The sequence below is a fragment of the Gobio gobio genome, assembly GCF_949357685.1.
Source record: "Gobio gobio genome assembly, chromosome: 6".
NCBI lineage: Eukaryota > Metazoa > Chordata > Actinopteri > Cypriniformes > Gobionidae > Gobio > Gobio gobio.
This window is the reverse complement of record NC_137102.1, coordinates 1,400,136-1,415,296: the sequence shown is the minus strand read 5'-3', so window position 1 is coordinate 1,415,296 and position 15,161 is coordinate 1,400,136. Positions and strand designations below refer to the sequence as shown.

The window sequence follows — 15,161 nt, the reverse complement described above, 5'->3', positions numbered from 1 at the left end:
CGGTATGCGTTTGGTGTTGTAACTGATTTTATGGCTCAGTGGCAATTGCGAAAATTCCTCACTTCTGCCGGAACGCCTATAAAACATTTCAACACCATAACGTTGATATGGCAAGAAGTACAAGCGCGAGAAACTCCCATTTCCATTGTGAAAGTGCGCGCACACATCAACAAAAATCCGGATGTGCATGAGGAAAACAATAATGTTGTTGACCAATTGGCTAAGCTGGCTGCTGTGAAAGGTGATCAGTGGCAAAGAGAAACACCCTCTGCTTCTGTAGCAAGTGCTGTCCAAGTCACACCAATTGACCTCAAACAGTATCAACAAGATCTGTGGGTCTCTGATGGAGAACTTGTACCTCACTTGAAACATGATCAGATGGTAAAAGTACTCGAAGGCATAGTAATCCGAGATGAAAAATTTGTTGTTCCAGAAGCCCTCCAAAAACCAATAATCAAATTATATCATGATTATGCGCATGTATCGGCGAAAAAAACAACACAGTTGATACAAAATCAGTTTTGGTGGCCGGGAATGACAGCTGACATTGAAAGATGGTGCAGCACCTGCATGGTGTGTGCCACAATCAACCAGGGAAAACAAGGTGGAACAAACCTGCGTAGGCCAGAACCACCGAAAGGGCCCTGGGAGTCCTTACAATTAGATTTCATTGGTCCGCTATTCAGTACCAAAGGGGGGTATCGGTATTGCCTGGTGATAATTGATAAATTCTCAAAATGGGTTGAAGCAATTCCCACTCGTAATAACACGGCAAATACTGTGGCACGTGTGATGGCGAACCAAATCATCCCTCTTTGGGGAGCACCAATTCAAATTGAATCCGATCAGGGGACTCATTTTACTGGACAAGTAATGAAAAACATGTGCAAAATGCTGAACATCAAGCAACGATTCCACGTGGCCTATCGTCCACAAAGTCCGGGCTTTGTTGAACGTGTGAACCGCACGATAAAAGAAAATATTGCAAAGCAAATAGCACAACACCAAAACAGGTGGATTGATGCTTTACCCACAGTTCTGACTGTACTGCGAGCAACCCCATCAAAAGCTACAGGCGTTAGCCCATATGAGCTTATGACTGGAAGGGTGATGAAGTTGCCCATTGATCCAGAAATTTCCCCAGCAGACCTGGGGCCTCTCATGCTTTCAACTCAGCAGACTGTGTTGGTGAAATTGCAAGAAAGATTGAAGGTGCTGTACGCACAGGCTGGACTGAAACAACAACAGTCAGACCTGTCAAATGATGCACATTTTAATCCAATTTCTGAAACAAAATTTTCAGAAGGGGATGTGGTGATGGTACGCGTCTTTGTGAAACAAAACGCATTTTCCCCTAGATGGCACGGGCCCTATGAAATCAAAGCTGTTTGTAACAGCTGCGTGGCCGTGACTATCAGAGGAAAATTAAGATGGTACCACATTTCCCAGTGTAAACCATTCAAAGGTTCAGTGAATTAATTATGATCTTCTTCCTTCTCAGGACAATCACTGCAATTCCATGGAGGCCGGACGCCAGGGCAATATCCGGACCAGCCTGCATCGAACTGGGACAACGCATCACACTCACACACACCTTGGATGCGAGAGATGGGTATGGAAATACATCAAGGGGCCATTCACATCTTACACTCCAATTACATACAAAGAAGTAGTCACATGGCCCCCCGGATTAGCACCGGAACAAAATTGCGTCACAAAAATGCGTCACTGCTGTAACGCGGGTTCTACCCATCTCCAATACCAAAACCTCACTAGCTACGCACAAGCACCGAAAATGCACCATAACCAGACGACCTGGGATCAATTTAAAGAATACCCAGATTCAAAAGTTGGCGAGATGGATGTATTTTATACGACAAACAATTATGGCACAGATCCCAGAAAATGTTATTCCATTACTGATCTAGAACCAGCAAGATATAGGTGCACACACAGAACAACACATAATGATACACATTTGAAGTTTACTGAACTTCTTTTTGATCTAATCAAGACACCGAGTAATATTGTAAAAACTTTTGTTTGGACCGGTCGGAAAGAAGGAACATATTGTGTGGGAAAATGTGAGGCAAATATGGACAATTTTACAAGCCCTCACAATTGTTCATGGACTTTAAACCATTGCTTTAATTTGACTACCTGTGGATACAGGAAACCCATACAGTGTCCAAAATTACATCCCACTCCTCCTGGTGGTCTGATCAAAGGAAATGTAAATAAGACTTTGCTTCATGATGTAAATCTTGTAATAACACATGTGACGTATAACATCTCTAATATTTTGTCTGCTTATGTAGAACACTGTAATGTTGATGACAAAACATACACATGGCTACAGTCACGCATCGATGATTTAGTTTCTGATTACAAAACTAGACTTGCAGTCCAAATTCCACCTGCTCGCACTAAACGAGATCTTTTTGGAAATATAGCAGGCCTTTTTGGTTCAGTCAATTCTATATCCAACACTTACAAAATAGCAGGTCAATCTCAATTTTCAACATGGTTGGAAAATCAGGTGGCCACTGGTTTTCAACACATCACTAATAGTAATGAGAATATTATCAAAGCTGTCAGATCTGAAGCGCAGGCGCTTCTGACGACCAGCCAGACAATTTTCAATCAGACCCGTACCATCGAGCATGACTTAGCCTGTAGGTTGTATGCACAAGATTTATTTACTGCAGCAAGACAAGAGATTTTAGATCTTCGTCTCCTTAAGACACCTAGACATGTTTTGAATGATCTTATTGAAATTTTAGATTTGCATAGATGGCTTGCATCAGAGAAAATGAAAAATATTAAGTACTCTGAATTATTATCGACACTAATGATTGTGGCAGGTGTCACGTCATCTTATTGGTTGGTTGGAGTGTAGGTAGTGGACCAATTGGGTGATAGTAACTGCACTATTTAGGGACCCTTATTTTGACGGGTATGCGTGTGACGTGGGGTGCTTCTCTCTCTCTCTCTCCCCTTGGCATTTCCGTTCCGTTTCCCATTCAGGTATGTCGAGTGTTTGTTGGTGTAGTGATGTATATATCACGAGGCTAATACGAGCTATTTATAGTTTAATTTAGAGCGGAGCTGGTGGCGTTTGGCATTGCGGCAAGTTGTGGCGGAATTCACTTGCAGGTATGTTTTAATGCTCAACTTGTAACCATCACAGTTTTTGTATTTATTGCGCGTTGTTCTCAGTAACAGCAGCGAGGGCAGGTGTTTGTGTGTGATTGCTGGGCGTAAGATCGAGCTGCGGCACCGGTAGTGAGTAACCATACAGCTGTGCGTTCAGTGTTTGACATCAACCGTAAGTACACCGCTCTTTGTCTTTCATATTTGTCATCGTTTAAACTTGTTCTAATTCTCTAACTCTTATCATCTTTGGTTAAAGGGAAAGGTGAACATTTAAGTCCGGTTCCTAGCTAGTGATATCAGGTGACGCAGCTGCTGTTTTGCTTATGGGACTATTCTGATTTTGATCGTGTCATTGACGGTCATTTGGACTGTGTACTGCTCTGCTTATTGCGAGTCGTCTGGGCCGTTAAAGTGGGCCTCGGATGTGCGTCCGCAAGGCTGCTTACCAGTTAAGCTTTCGGATATAATTGACTTTGGATGTTATATGTTTCTTTGTTATTTTCTGGTTATTTTCTTTCTTTTGATTATTTTTGTATTATATTGTTTTTGTATTCTATTCTATTGTACTTGTGTTTGGGTTTTGTTTATTTTCCTTTTTTTGGTATGCATTCGTTGTAAAAGTTTGTTTGCTTATTATTCCTTGATTTAATGCTGCTGTAGCGCCAATCAGGTGCTGGGTGGTTTTGTAGGCCTATGTGGTGTCCTCTGGAGGCCTGAGTGTCAGAGTTGTGACCATAATTGTATTACTTTGTCTTATTTTTTTATTAATTGTTGTTTTCTTTAATGTGTCTTTCTCTCTTTTTTTTCAGGGCCAGTGAGGTCGTGTGGAACTGGGGAGGCTAGCTGCTTCCTTTTGCGGTGTTTCACAGTGTGCTGTGTGCTGATACAACTTCCCTTTGGTGGGTGTGCGTGGTGTGTGCTTTTGTGTGAATTGAGGTGGGTTTTGGATGACCTCCGAGTTGCAGCTGGCCTGCCTGGTTCCCACTAATCCTGGCCCTGGGTATTATGATTCCGTCATTGGGGGAGTTTTAAATCAGCGCTTGTGATTTTAATATAATAAAGTTTATATTTTGTATCGCTACTCGCGTCTCTCTTAATTCCTTGCCTTCAATTGGTGGAACTTATCTGTGTGTCTTTTATTGGGAGTTATTTTCCCTGGCCTCCCACCAGGGTGGCGTAGTCAGGTAGAATTCAAGTGGTGATTTAACATTCCTCACCATATATCCTCTGCCACATTTTGGCGTAGTCGGCAGGGTTTACCTGGTAAGGCAAGGATCTTAAGTGAGACGTGGGTAAAATTTTGACTTTGTTGTTCTTTTTTTCTTTTCCAGAGCAAAACAGCAGTGTGCGTTTTTGATCTTTTGGACAAGTTGTTTCTTTATCAGTAGCCCTTTTCTATTTCTGGGGTGAGCATAGTACTGATAAGTATGGAGGAAGAGATGCAGGAGTTGCGAGAATTAGTGGCACAGTTGCGAGCCGACAATGACCGGTTGCGGCGTGAGCAGGTGCCAGGTGAGTTACCTGGTCCTAGTATTTCTCCTGCTGTTGCCTCTGCAATGCCTGACCCTCCCCAGCCAGCTGAGACCGATACTGTTGTACCAGACCGTTTTGTTTTTGTGCCCAGGGACAGACGGTGTCCAAAATTTAGCGGCAAATCTGGCATCGGTATTGATGAGTGGGTGGAGGAGGCTGAGGCATGTATGCGGGCTCGTTATTTGTCCAAAGCTGACAAAGCATTTTTTCTTTTCGACCATTTGGAAGGTGAAGCGCGGGAAGAAATTAGATACCGTCCTAGTAGGGAACGGGGTGATCCGGATAAAATTATTGTGATTTTACGTGAGTTGTATGGTTGCTCTCAATCGTATGTAGCACTCCAAGAAGCCTTTTTCTCCAGGAGGCAGCAAGATGGGGAATCTCTGTTAGAGTTTTCCCTGGCCTTGATGACTCTCCTGGAGAGGGTTAAACAGCAATCGCCCAATGCTATTCCTAATGCTGAAATTGTATTGCGCGATCAGTTTGTTGAGTACGTTGCTGATAGTGCCCTCCGCCGGGAACTGAAGCAATTGGTTCGCCGCCAGCCTGTCTCTACCCTCTTAGAAGTACGTGGGGAAGCGATTAGGTGGGAGCGGGGGGGAATGCCAGGGGGTGCGAGAGGGAGGAGTCAGTCAGTTCCAATGGCGTATGGCATCCAGTATGGAGTGCAAGGGCATTCCCAGTCGGAGTTGAAGGATTTGCGGGAGATGTTAAAATTACAGCAACAACAATTAGATCAACTTACTCAGAGTGTGGCCGGCATGCGGTTTCCTCAAAGTGTTCGTCGGCCCTCCCGTACTGAGGTTTTAATCTGCCGCCGGTGTCAAAAACCGGGCCATTTTGCCCGTGAATGCGATGGAGAACGTGTTTTTCCTTCTTCCTCCCGTGCTCGGCGTGAGTCACCTTCTACACTGAGGGCTCAGCAGCCCTTTTCTCAGCCGACGGAAAACTAGGTCCCGCCGAACTGCAGAGTCACAGTTCGGTAGGGAAAGACAATGACTCGGTGGTAGGTCCCTTGTCGCACTTAATGGCATCCTGTCCCCATCTCATGGTCTGTATGGGAGGGGTACAGGTGCCTTGTTTGATCGATACTGGCTCCATGGTGTCTACCATTACAGAAAGTTGTTTTTTAGAACAGTTTGCTCCATGGGGCCAGGATCGTCTCCAGGCATGTCAGTGGTTACAGCTTCGTGCGGCCAACGGGTCATTGATACCGTATGTGGGATATATTGAGTTGGACGTTGAGCTTTGCGGTCAAATAATTCTAGGATGTGGCGTGCTGGTGGTTAAGGACCCTCCTGGTGGCACTGGTGCCCAAGTCCCTGGTATTTTGGGGATGAATGTGTTGAGGCGGTGCTATCAGGAGCTCTTTGGCCAGCACGGTACTGCCCTTTTTGATGTACCTTCTGTGTTAGAGGCCTCTAAGCCGGTGTTTCAGGCATTACAATACTGTCGTCAGGCAAGTACTGTCCCCACAGATAGCCGGATAGGCAAGGTGTGTTTGCGGGGTCGCAGTGCGTGTCGTGTTCCGGGCGGCACCATGAAAGTTGTGGCCGCTACTTGTTCTGGGCACTTTGCTGGGGAAACTGTACTTTTCGAACCACCGGAAACTGGGTTGCCTGCAGGTCTGTTGGCATCACCTGCACTAATGCGAGTGACTCGAGGCACCGTCTATGTACCTGTTGTTAATGTAGGTAAGACTGACATAATGCTTTATCGGCACGCTGTTTTGGGCACTTTGAATAGTGTATTTATCATGAGTTTACCCCGTGGTGTCTCAGAGTTGAAATCGGTTTCTGCGTCAATAAATCTCCAGATTCCGACCGTCCTTCCTTCAGTGCAAGAACAAATCAAGAGTCTTGATTTGTCCATGTTGACAGAGACTGAGCAGGAGCAGGTAAGGTTTCTGTTGTTAAAGTTTCAGACGGTGTTTTCGGCACATGAAGGTGATTTGGGATGTACTCCTTTCTCACGACATCCCTTTGACAGATGCGGTCCCAGTTCGACAACGGTACCGACGGATACCTCCGTCTGAGTATGATGTGGTAAAAACGCACATAAATCAGTTGTTGGAGGCAGATATTGTCAGAGAGAGCTGTAGTCCTTACGCTTCCCCCATCGTGTTGGTCAAAAAGAAAGATGGTACGTTGCGTATGTGTGTAGATTACCGCCAGCTGAACGTAAAAACTCGAAAAGATGCTTTCCCTCTGCCACGTATAGAGGAAACCTTGGACTCACTGACGGGGGCCCAGTGGTTTTCCACTATGGACCTTGCCAGTGGGTACAACCAGGTACCTGTCACAGAGGGGGATAAACACAAGACTGCCTTCTGCACACCTTTTGGCCTTTTTGAGTGGAATCGAATGCCCTTTGGGCTCTGCAACGCCCCAAGCACCTTCCAGAGGTTGATGGAGAGGTTGTTTGGGGATCAGCAGTGTCAGTCCCTCCTTTTGTATTTGGACGACATAGTAGTGTTTTCCTCCTCTGTGACACAACACCTGGAGCGGTTAGAAGTGGTTTTGAGTCGGCTGGAGCGAGAGGGGTTGAAGGCCAAATTAATTAAATGTGCGTTTTTCCAGCAAGAGGTAAGCTATCTGGGACATGTAATTTCGGCCAAAGGGGTGTCGACAGATCCCAGTAAGGTAGAGGCAGTGAGGCAGTGGCAGCGCCCAATTGGAGTGGCAGAGCTCCGTTCGTTCCTGGGGTTTGCCAGTTATTATAGGAGGTTTGTAGAGGGGTTCGCCAAGTTGGCAGCCCCTCTGCACCGACTAGTAGCTGAGTTTGCGGGTCGTAAGCCTAGGGCTCGAGCAGAGTCTAGTTTTGGGTCAGCGTGGACAGAGCAGTGTCAAGGGAGTTTTGAGGAGTTGAAGAGTAGGCTCACCTCTGCCCCGATATTGGCTTATGCAGACTTCTCCCTTCCCTTTATCCTGGAGGTAGATGCTAGCCATGGTGGATTGGGAGCAGTTCTGTCCCAGGAACAGGGAGGGAAGGTGCGGCCCATAGCTTATGCTAGCCGCAGTCTTAGGCCCACTGAGCGCAATATGTCAAACTACAGCTCTATGAAGTTGGAATTTCTTGCGCTCAAGTGGGCCATGACTGAGAAGTTCAGAGAATATCTGTTGGGGCAGAGGTGTGTCGTCTTCACTGATAACAACCCCCTTAGCCACCTGAATACTGCTAAACTGGGGGCCACGGAACAGCGGTGGGCTGCGCAATTGGCTGCGTTTGATTTTGAGTTGAGGTATCGCTCCGGAAGAAGCAACCGGAATGCGGATGCTCTCTCCCGGCAGGGTCCCTCTAGTCAGGGTGAGTTGGAACACTTACTGCCCGGTACAGTTCTCCCAGTCATGGTAAGGCAGGCTGGTGTAACAACAGGGGTGGGTTTTCAAGCAGCAGTCATGGTGTTTCCAAACTTGGCTGTGGACATGCAGTCCCTACAGAGGGAGGACCCTGTTATTGGTGAGGCGTTGCGGTTTTGGCGGCGTGGGGCACCTCCCAGTAGAGAGGAACGTCGGCAGTTGCCCAGGGCTGTGGTAAATTTGCTACGGCAATGGAGCCGTTTGTGTGAGCAGGATGGGGTGTTACTTCGCCGTATATTCCGCTCTGATGGAGGAGAACAGGTACTTCAGGTGGTCTTACCCTCAGTATTGCATCATGAAGTGCTGACACTGCTACACCAGGAACATGGGCACCAAGGGGTGGAACGTACCACAGAGTTGGTACAGCAGCGTTGCTACTGGCCAGGCCTGACGGCGGATGTGGTGCAGTGGTGTAGAGAGTGTGAGCGGTGTCAGGCTGCCAAAGATACCCAACTCCATCCTACCAGTTTCATGGGCCATCTTTTAGCCTCTAGGCCAAATGAAATATTGGCCATAGACTTTACCGTGTTAGAGCCAACTCGTTCGGGGCTGGAGAACGTGTTGGTTATGACAGATGTCTTTACCAAGTACACCATGGCTGTGCCTACACGAGATCAACGGGCGGAAACAGTGGCCCAAGTTCTGGTGGTGGAATGGTTTTACAAGTTCGGTGTCCCCGGTCGGATTCATTCGGACCAGGGCCGTAATTTCGAGTCCTCTCTAGTACGGCAACTTTGTGCACTATATAATGTGGAAAAGTCTCGCACCACCCCTTATCACCCGGCGGGGAATGGGCAGTGTGAGCGCTTTAATAGGACATTGCACAACCTATTGCGTGCTCTGCCGGTGTCCAGAAAAATGGACTGGGCCTCATGTCTCCCACAAGTGCTGTTCTGCTACAACACCACCCTTCATCAGGCAACTGGTGAATCCCCATATTTCCTAATGTTTGGGCAGGAGCCAAGGCTCCCGGTAGATTTTCTTCTGGGTAGAGTTCAGGATGTTGGGATCGGTAGTGTGCATGAGTGGGTGAGGGAACATCAGGCTAGGCTTCAGGTGGCTTTTGAAGGGGCACAGGGACGACTGGAAGCTGCTGCTGGTCGGCGTAAGGTAAATCATGATGCCAACGTCCGTGATGCACCACTGGGGGAGGGGCAACTAGTTTATTTACGTGAGTATGGCATGAGAGGCCGCCATAAAATTCAGGACCTGTGGAGCCCGGTGGTGTATCAGGTCGTAAAGGCACCTAAGGAGGGTGGGGCAGTATACACCATTGCACCAGTTGCGGATTTGGGAAAGATTAGAGTCGTTCATCGCTCTGCTTTGAAGGCCCAGATCCAGAAGGATGGTCCGGGTCCAGCACCAATACCTCCCCCTGTTGTGGAGAATGAGGTGCCCTCGGCAGAAGTCTCATCAGAAGATGTTGACTTGCTTAGGTTGGTGCCAGCATCCTCTCAGGTACCAGTTCCTCAGGGGCTGGTTTCTCTGGACGCTGCTACCCCTCAGAGTAGCCCAGTGGGGTTTGATGGGGAGACTCCACTTGGCAGGGGCCATGAGGTACCTGATTTTGTATCTGGTGTAGCACCAGGACCTACTAGTTGGCCACAAGATCAGTCGGGTAGGGCTGGTGTCCCTTTGAGGAGAACTGGGCGGACTACTGCGGGCCATCACTCGAATTTGTACCGTCTACCACGGGCTGTTGAAGGAGTCACAAGAGCTGCCCCCGTACAAGGCCCTATATCTAATGGGATCTCAATTTGGTTTAGGCCATGGGATATAGGACAGAATTAGTTCATGGGTATGTGTTGGTGGGTCATCGTCGGGACGTCGATTTAAAAAAAATTGGGGTAGAATGTGGCAGGTGTCACGTCATCTTATTGGTTGGTTGGAGTGTAGGTAGTGGACCAATTGGGTGATAGTAACTGCACTATTTAGGGACCCTTATTTTGACGGGTATGCGTGTGACGTGGGGTGCTTCTCTCTCTCTCTCTCCCCTTGGCATTTCCGTTCCGTTTCCCATTCAGGTATGTCGAGTGTTTGTTGGTGTAGTGATGTATATATCACGAGGCTAATACGAGCTATTTATAGTTTAATTTAGAGCGGAGCTGGTGGCGTTTGGCATTGCGGCAAGTTGTGGCGGAATTCACTTGCAGGTATGTTTTAATGCTCAACTTGTAACCATCACAGTTTTTGTATTTATTGCGCGTTGTTCTCAGTAACAGCAGCGAGGGCAGGTGTTTGTGTGTGATTGCTGGGCGTAAGATCGAGCTGCGGCACCGGTAGTGAGTAACCATACAGCTGTGCGTTCAGTGTTTGACATCAACCGTAAGTACACCGCTCTTTGTCTTTCATATTTGTCATCGTTTAAACTTGTTCTAATTCTCTAACTCTTATCCTCTTTGGTTAAAGGGAAAGGTGAACATTTAAGTCCGGTTCCTAGCTAGTGATATCAGGTGACGCAGCTGCTGTTTTGCTTATGGGACTATTCTGATTTTGATCGTGTCATTGACGGTCATTTGGACTGTGTACTGCTCTGCTTATTGCGAGTCGTCTGGGCCGTTAAAGTGGGCCTCGGATGTGCGTCCGCAAGGCTGCTTACCAGTTAAGCTTTCGGATATAATTGACTTTGGATGTTATATGTTTCTTTGTTATTTTCTGGTTATTTTCTTTCTTTTGATTATTTTTGTATTATATTGTTTTTGTATTCTATTCTATTGTACTTGTGTTTGGGTTTTGTTTATTTTCCTTTTTTTGGTATGCATTCGTTGTAAAAGTTTGTTTGCTTATTATTCCTTGATTTAATGCTGCTGTAGCGCCAATCAGGTGCTGGGTGGTTTTGTAGGCCTATGTGGTGTCCTCTGGAGGCCTGAGTGTCAGAGTTGTGACCATAATTGTATTACTTTGTCTTATTTTTTTATTAATTGTTGTTTTCTTTAATGTGTCTTTCTCTCTTTTTTTTCAGGGCCAGTGAGGTCGTGTGGAACTGGGGAGGCTAGCTGCTTCCTTTTGCGGTGTTTCACAGTGTGCTGTGTGCTGATACAACTTCCCTTTGGTGGGTGTGCGTGGTGTGTGCTTTTGTGTGAATTGAGGTGGGTTTTGGATGACCTCCGAGTTGCAGCTGGCCTGCCTGGTTCCCACTAATCCTGGCCCTGGGTATTATGATTCCGTCATTGGGGGAGTTTTAAATCAGCGCTTGTGATTTTAATATAATAAAGTTTATATTTTGTATCGCTACTCGCGTCTCTCTTAATTCCTTGCCTTCAATTGGTGGAACTTATCTGTGTGTCTTTTATTGGGAGTTATTTTCCCTGGCCTCCCACCAGGGTGGCGTAGTCAGGTAGAATTCAAGTGGTGATTTAACATTCCTCACCATATATCCTCTGCCACATGATGTATACTTGTACTGAATGTATTGGCTGTATTGGGTTCTTTGCCACTTTCGCTTTAATTCACCCAGATCAGGTTTACCTAGATTCCACTACCATATGCTCTATTGCCGTTGTAGTGAAGGACCAAATTATTAAATGGGACCATCTTACGGGGTATATGACTTTGAAAGGCACTGAAACTTTGTTTACCACTCGCACCTGTTGTCATGAAACATCTAGTTACATTATTTGCACTTGCAACACTTTACAACCTTTTTCTCCTAAAGACTCTAAGCTTGTTAATGTCCAGTCATTGCATGGGCATTCTGATGCTGTTTAAGTGTCTCACACACAGTGGTGTGTCGTTAGTGAGATTAATTCCTTCACCTACGGAGGTCTGACCTGCCCTGCGAACCACACTTTCTGTTTAGAAGTGAAAGAGGACTTTTCAATGGGTCAGATAAACATCCTGGGAAGGGTACCAATGGACACAAACATTTCCCCCTGGTGGGAGGACACTTTTTATGAACAAAGCACACAAGATTTGGTCAACACAATGGACTTGGTACAAGAACTGCTTTCACAGACGGAATATCATCTCAACCAAGCACAAGTAGAGGCAAATCTGGCAAAAAAGACTGCAGAGATCCTGTCCAGTTCCTCTACCCGCTCTGCGCGGGAGGCCTACACCTGGTGGGACTGGATGTTCCATGGATGTGCCATCGCTAGTGTGCTCATCTTCATATTCACCCTCTGCCAGTGCTGTTACTTCCGATGTCTTCTTCGAGCGATGCGCACTTCAACCAACGTGGCCATCGCACTCAGCCCATTACAGGTGCCAGCCCTACAAAAAGTGCGTCTGTAAAGAAAATGTCAAGAAATCCCTGGAAGTGGCCCTTTGGGGACTGCTCTGAATCTGCCCCAATGGACCAAGGGCGGCCTGTAAGAATGGATTTCACCTGAGAATGAACTCAAGAGATCTAAGGTGCAATAAGACAATAAAACTTCACTCATTTGAAGAGGAGATCTACAAGAGAAAACAGGACCCACCTGTTTCAAACTTATCTCCCCTCCCTGCTGAGTCCTGAACCTTTTCACCCTCCCTTTCTCAGGGCTCACACAATCATGCAAATCTCACAGATACTGCAGACTCTTTCATGGTCAATATAAATACTTTTGATGCGAGTGGTAACGAGGTTTCAGTCCCACATCAGTAGAACAGGTTCAAATAAAGAAAACAATGCTTGTTCTCCGGGTGTGGGAGATGCTCATAGAGATCTTTTGATAAACATTTGCTGTCATCCCCTTCAGATAGGTGTGACCATTTGGGCACGAGAAAAGTTCAACCCAAAAGCTTCATAAATATTTGGGTGCTGAATGTTTATTGTTCTTTCGTTCTGGGTGAGTATTTAAGGGGAATTGGCAAACCACTCTAGGAAGCATCTGTAACCAGAACTTCCCACACTGTTGCTGTGTGTCTCTATTGCCAGGTATGCAACTATTCTTATATTATTTTATAATTGGGTTTTCTATTATATGCTGATCAAGTTGTGTATGATGGATTATGTTTAATTCCTTAATTTGACATTTTTGTCTGGTTAAAATAAAACTTTCATCTTGATTTATCTTGTATGGTTCCGAAATCGTTATTCTAGTATGAATCGATGTATACTCCTTTATTACCACAAAATCTAGGGTTATGATAGATCACACCGATGACGCCACGACTGAAGCATGGAGCGCAGCGTGCGCGATATTCCGATTCCTGACTATCGCTGGGTTGGCAAGTTGTAGTCCGTGAATATTACTAAAATTACACTTTTTGTTGAGTGAGCATGTGCAACCACTTAAAGGTAAAATATTCACTCTACACCCTCTGACTAATCACAGAAGTAACCGTTTTGTGCCCGTGAGCGCGCGAATCCGGACGCGTCATGTCTCTCTGCGATTTAGGGTCTCTCGATGAACGAATATAAAAACTAGGAAGATATAAAGATAATCAACGATCAAAATTAAATCAAAATTAATCATATAATCAGCAAATGTAACTAATTTGAGGAAATCACGTATATAATTGGAGTCAGATTAAATCATTCAAGGAGTCAGATAATAAAGTTGGATCTTCATATTTTAATATCTTAGTGATTTTTACAGAAGTGCCAGAAAAGACATACGCGCAGAAGTCCTTCACCCAGCCGCTGGATGTCGTCATTGAGCTAGCGGGTGGAGCTTACATAGCACACAGTCATAGAAACACTAACACTAGATAGAATTACAGAAACTGCATTATTTTATTTGTCAGGTCTGCCCTTATACAATCGAAAGTAAATTTTATTGATCATAGATTGTGTGTCTTTATAAGCCTCTCCACATTTTTGTTTTGTTGGGCTTAGTAAATGCATGCATTTTGTTTCTTTTGCTGCAGAAATTCAATACAAAAAATTAATGACCCATCTCAGAGTAGCTTTATAGAATGCCCTTCAGTTTTATTTCATTATCAGCAATCACCATGTTGACAATAGCAAATCCTACCGACCCATCTCACTGCTCTGTGTTCCATTCAAAACCCTGGAGAGGCTGATCTATAATCGTATCGAGCCAATAGTGGACCCTCAACTCCCACGGGAACAAGCTGGCTTCCGGCGCGGTCGGTCAACGGTTGACCAGGTGACACTGCTCACCCAAGACATTGAGGACAGCTTTCAGGAAAAGCAGAAGGCTGGAGTAGTGCTGCTTGATCTTACAGCCGCTTACGATACCGTTTGACACCGCGGACTCCACCTAAAGCTACTAAAGATCATTCCCGACCGGCACATGGTGAAGTTCATCATTGAGATGGTGACGAACCGCAGCTTCACCTTAAAGACAAGTGACGGTCAATGTAGCAGGCTTAGAAGGCTGAGGAATGGTGTTCCGCAGGGATCTGTCCTTGCACCGATGTTATTCAATATCTACATCCATGACTTACCGGAAACAACATCCCGGAAATATGGTTACGCTGACGACCTGGCCATTATGATGAGACAACAAACATGGGAGCAGATACAGGCCAGCCTAAACCAGGACATGGACACCTTGGCAGCCTACCTGCGTGAGTGGCGTTTACAACTTAGCATCGGCAAGACAGTTGTAGCAGCCTACCACCTGAACAACAGTGAGGCCAGACGGGAACTGGACATATTCGTTAATAACAAGCGTCTTGAGTTCCAGCAAGCCCCACGGTACCTTGGCGTACGCCTGGATAGATCTCTAACATTCAAACAACACCTTGAAGAAGTGACGGCCAAAGTGTCATCAAGGGTGGCAATAATTCGACGTCTCGCTGGTACTAGCTGGGGTGCAACTGCCAAGGTGCTTCGAATATCAACAGTAGCCCTCGTCTTCTCCACAGCTGAATACTGTGCCCCAGCCTGGTCCAGAAGCCCACACGCCAGGAAAGTCGACACTGCCATAAACACCGCCCTTCGGACTATAACTGGCTGCCTGAATTCTACCCCTGTCTACCATCTGCCAACACTAGCAGGAATTGCCCCGGCCGGCCTCCGACGAGAGGCTGCTACCCTCGCTCTTGCAAGGAAAGCCCAAAGATGCAACTGGCATATCCTGCACAATACCACCACAACAGCACTACCTCCTCATAGACTGAAGTCCCGCCACCCGTACAACAAGGCGGCACAAGACCTGCTCAGGTCCATCCCTGAGGACCTGTCTACAGAGGCATGGCTCGCGGCAGCTTGGAAACAGG

General features: G+C 46.3%; 1 pseudogene across 1 annotated transcript; it reads left to right on the top strand.

Annotated features, from left to right (window-relative positions):
* The first annotated feature begins 792 nt into the window (after positions 1-792).
* On the top strand, positions 793-12,281 carry LOC307127934 (annotated as a pseudogene). The gene is made up of 4 exons: positions 793-1,247; positions 1,502-1,612; positions 2,173-2,857; positions 11,436-12,281. The product of its transcript is annotated as an uncharacterized misc_RNA (transcript).
* Positions 12,282-15,161: the final 2,880 nt, after the last annotated feature.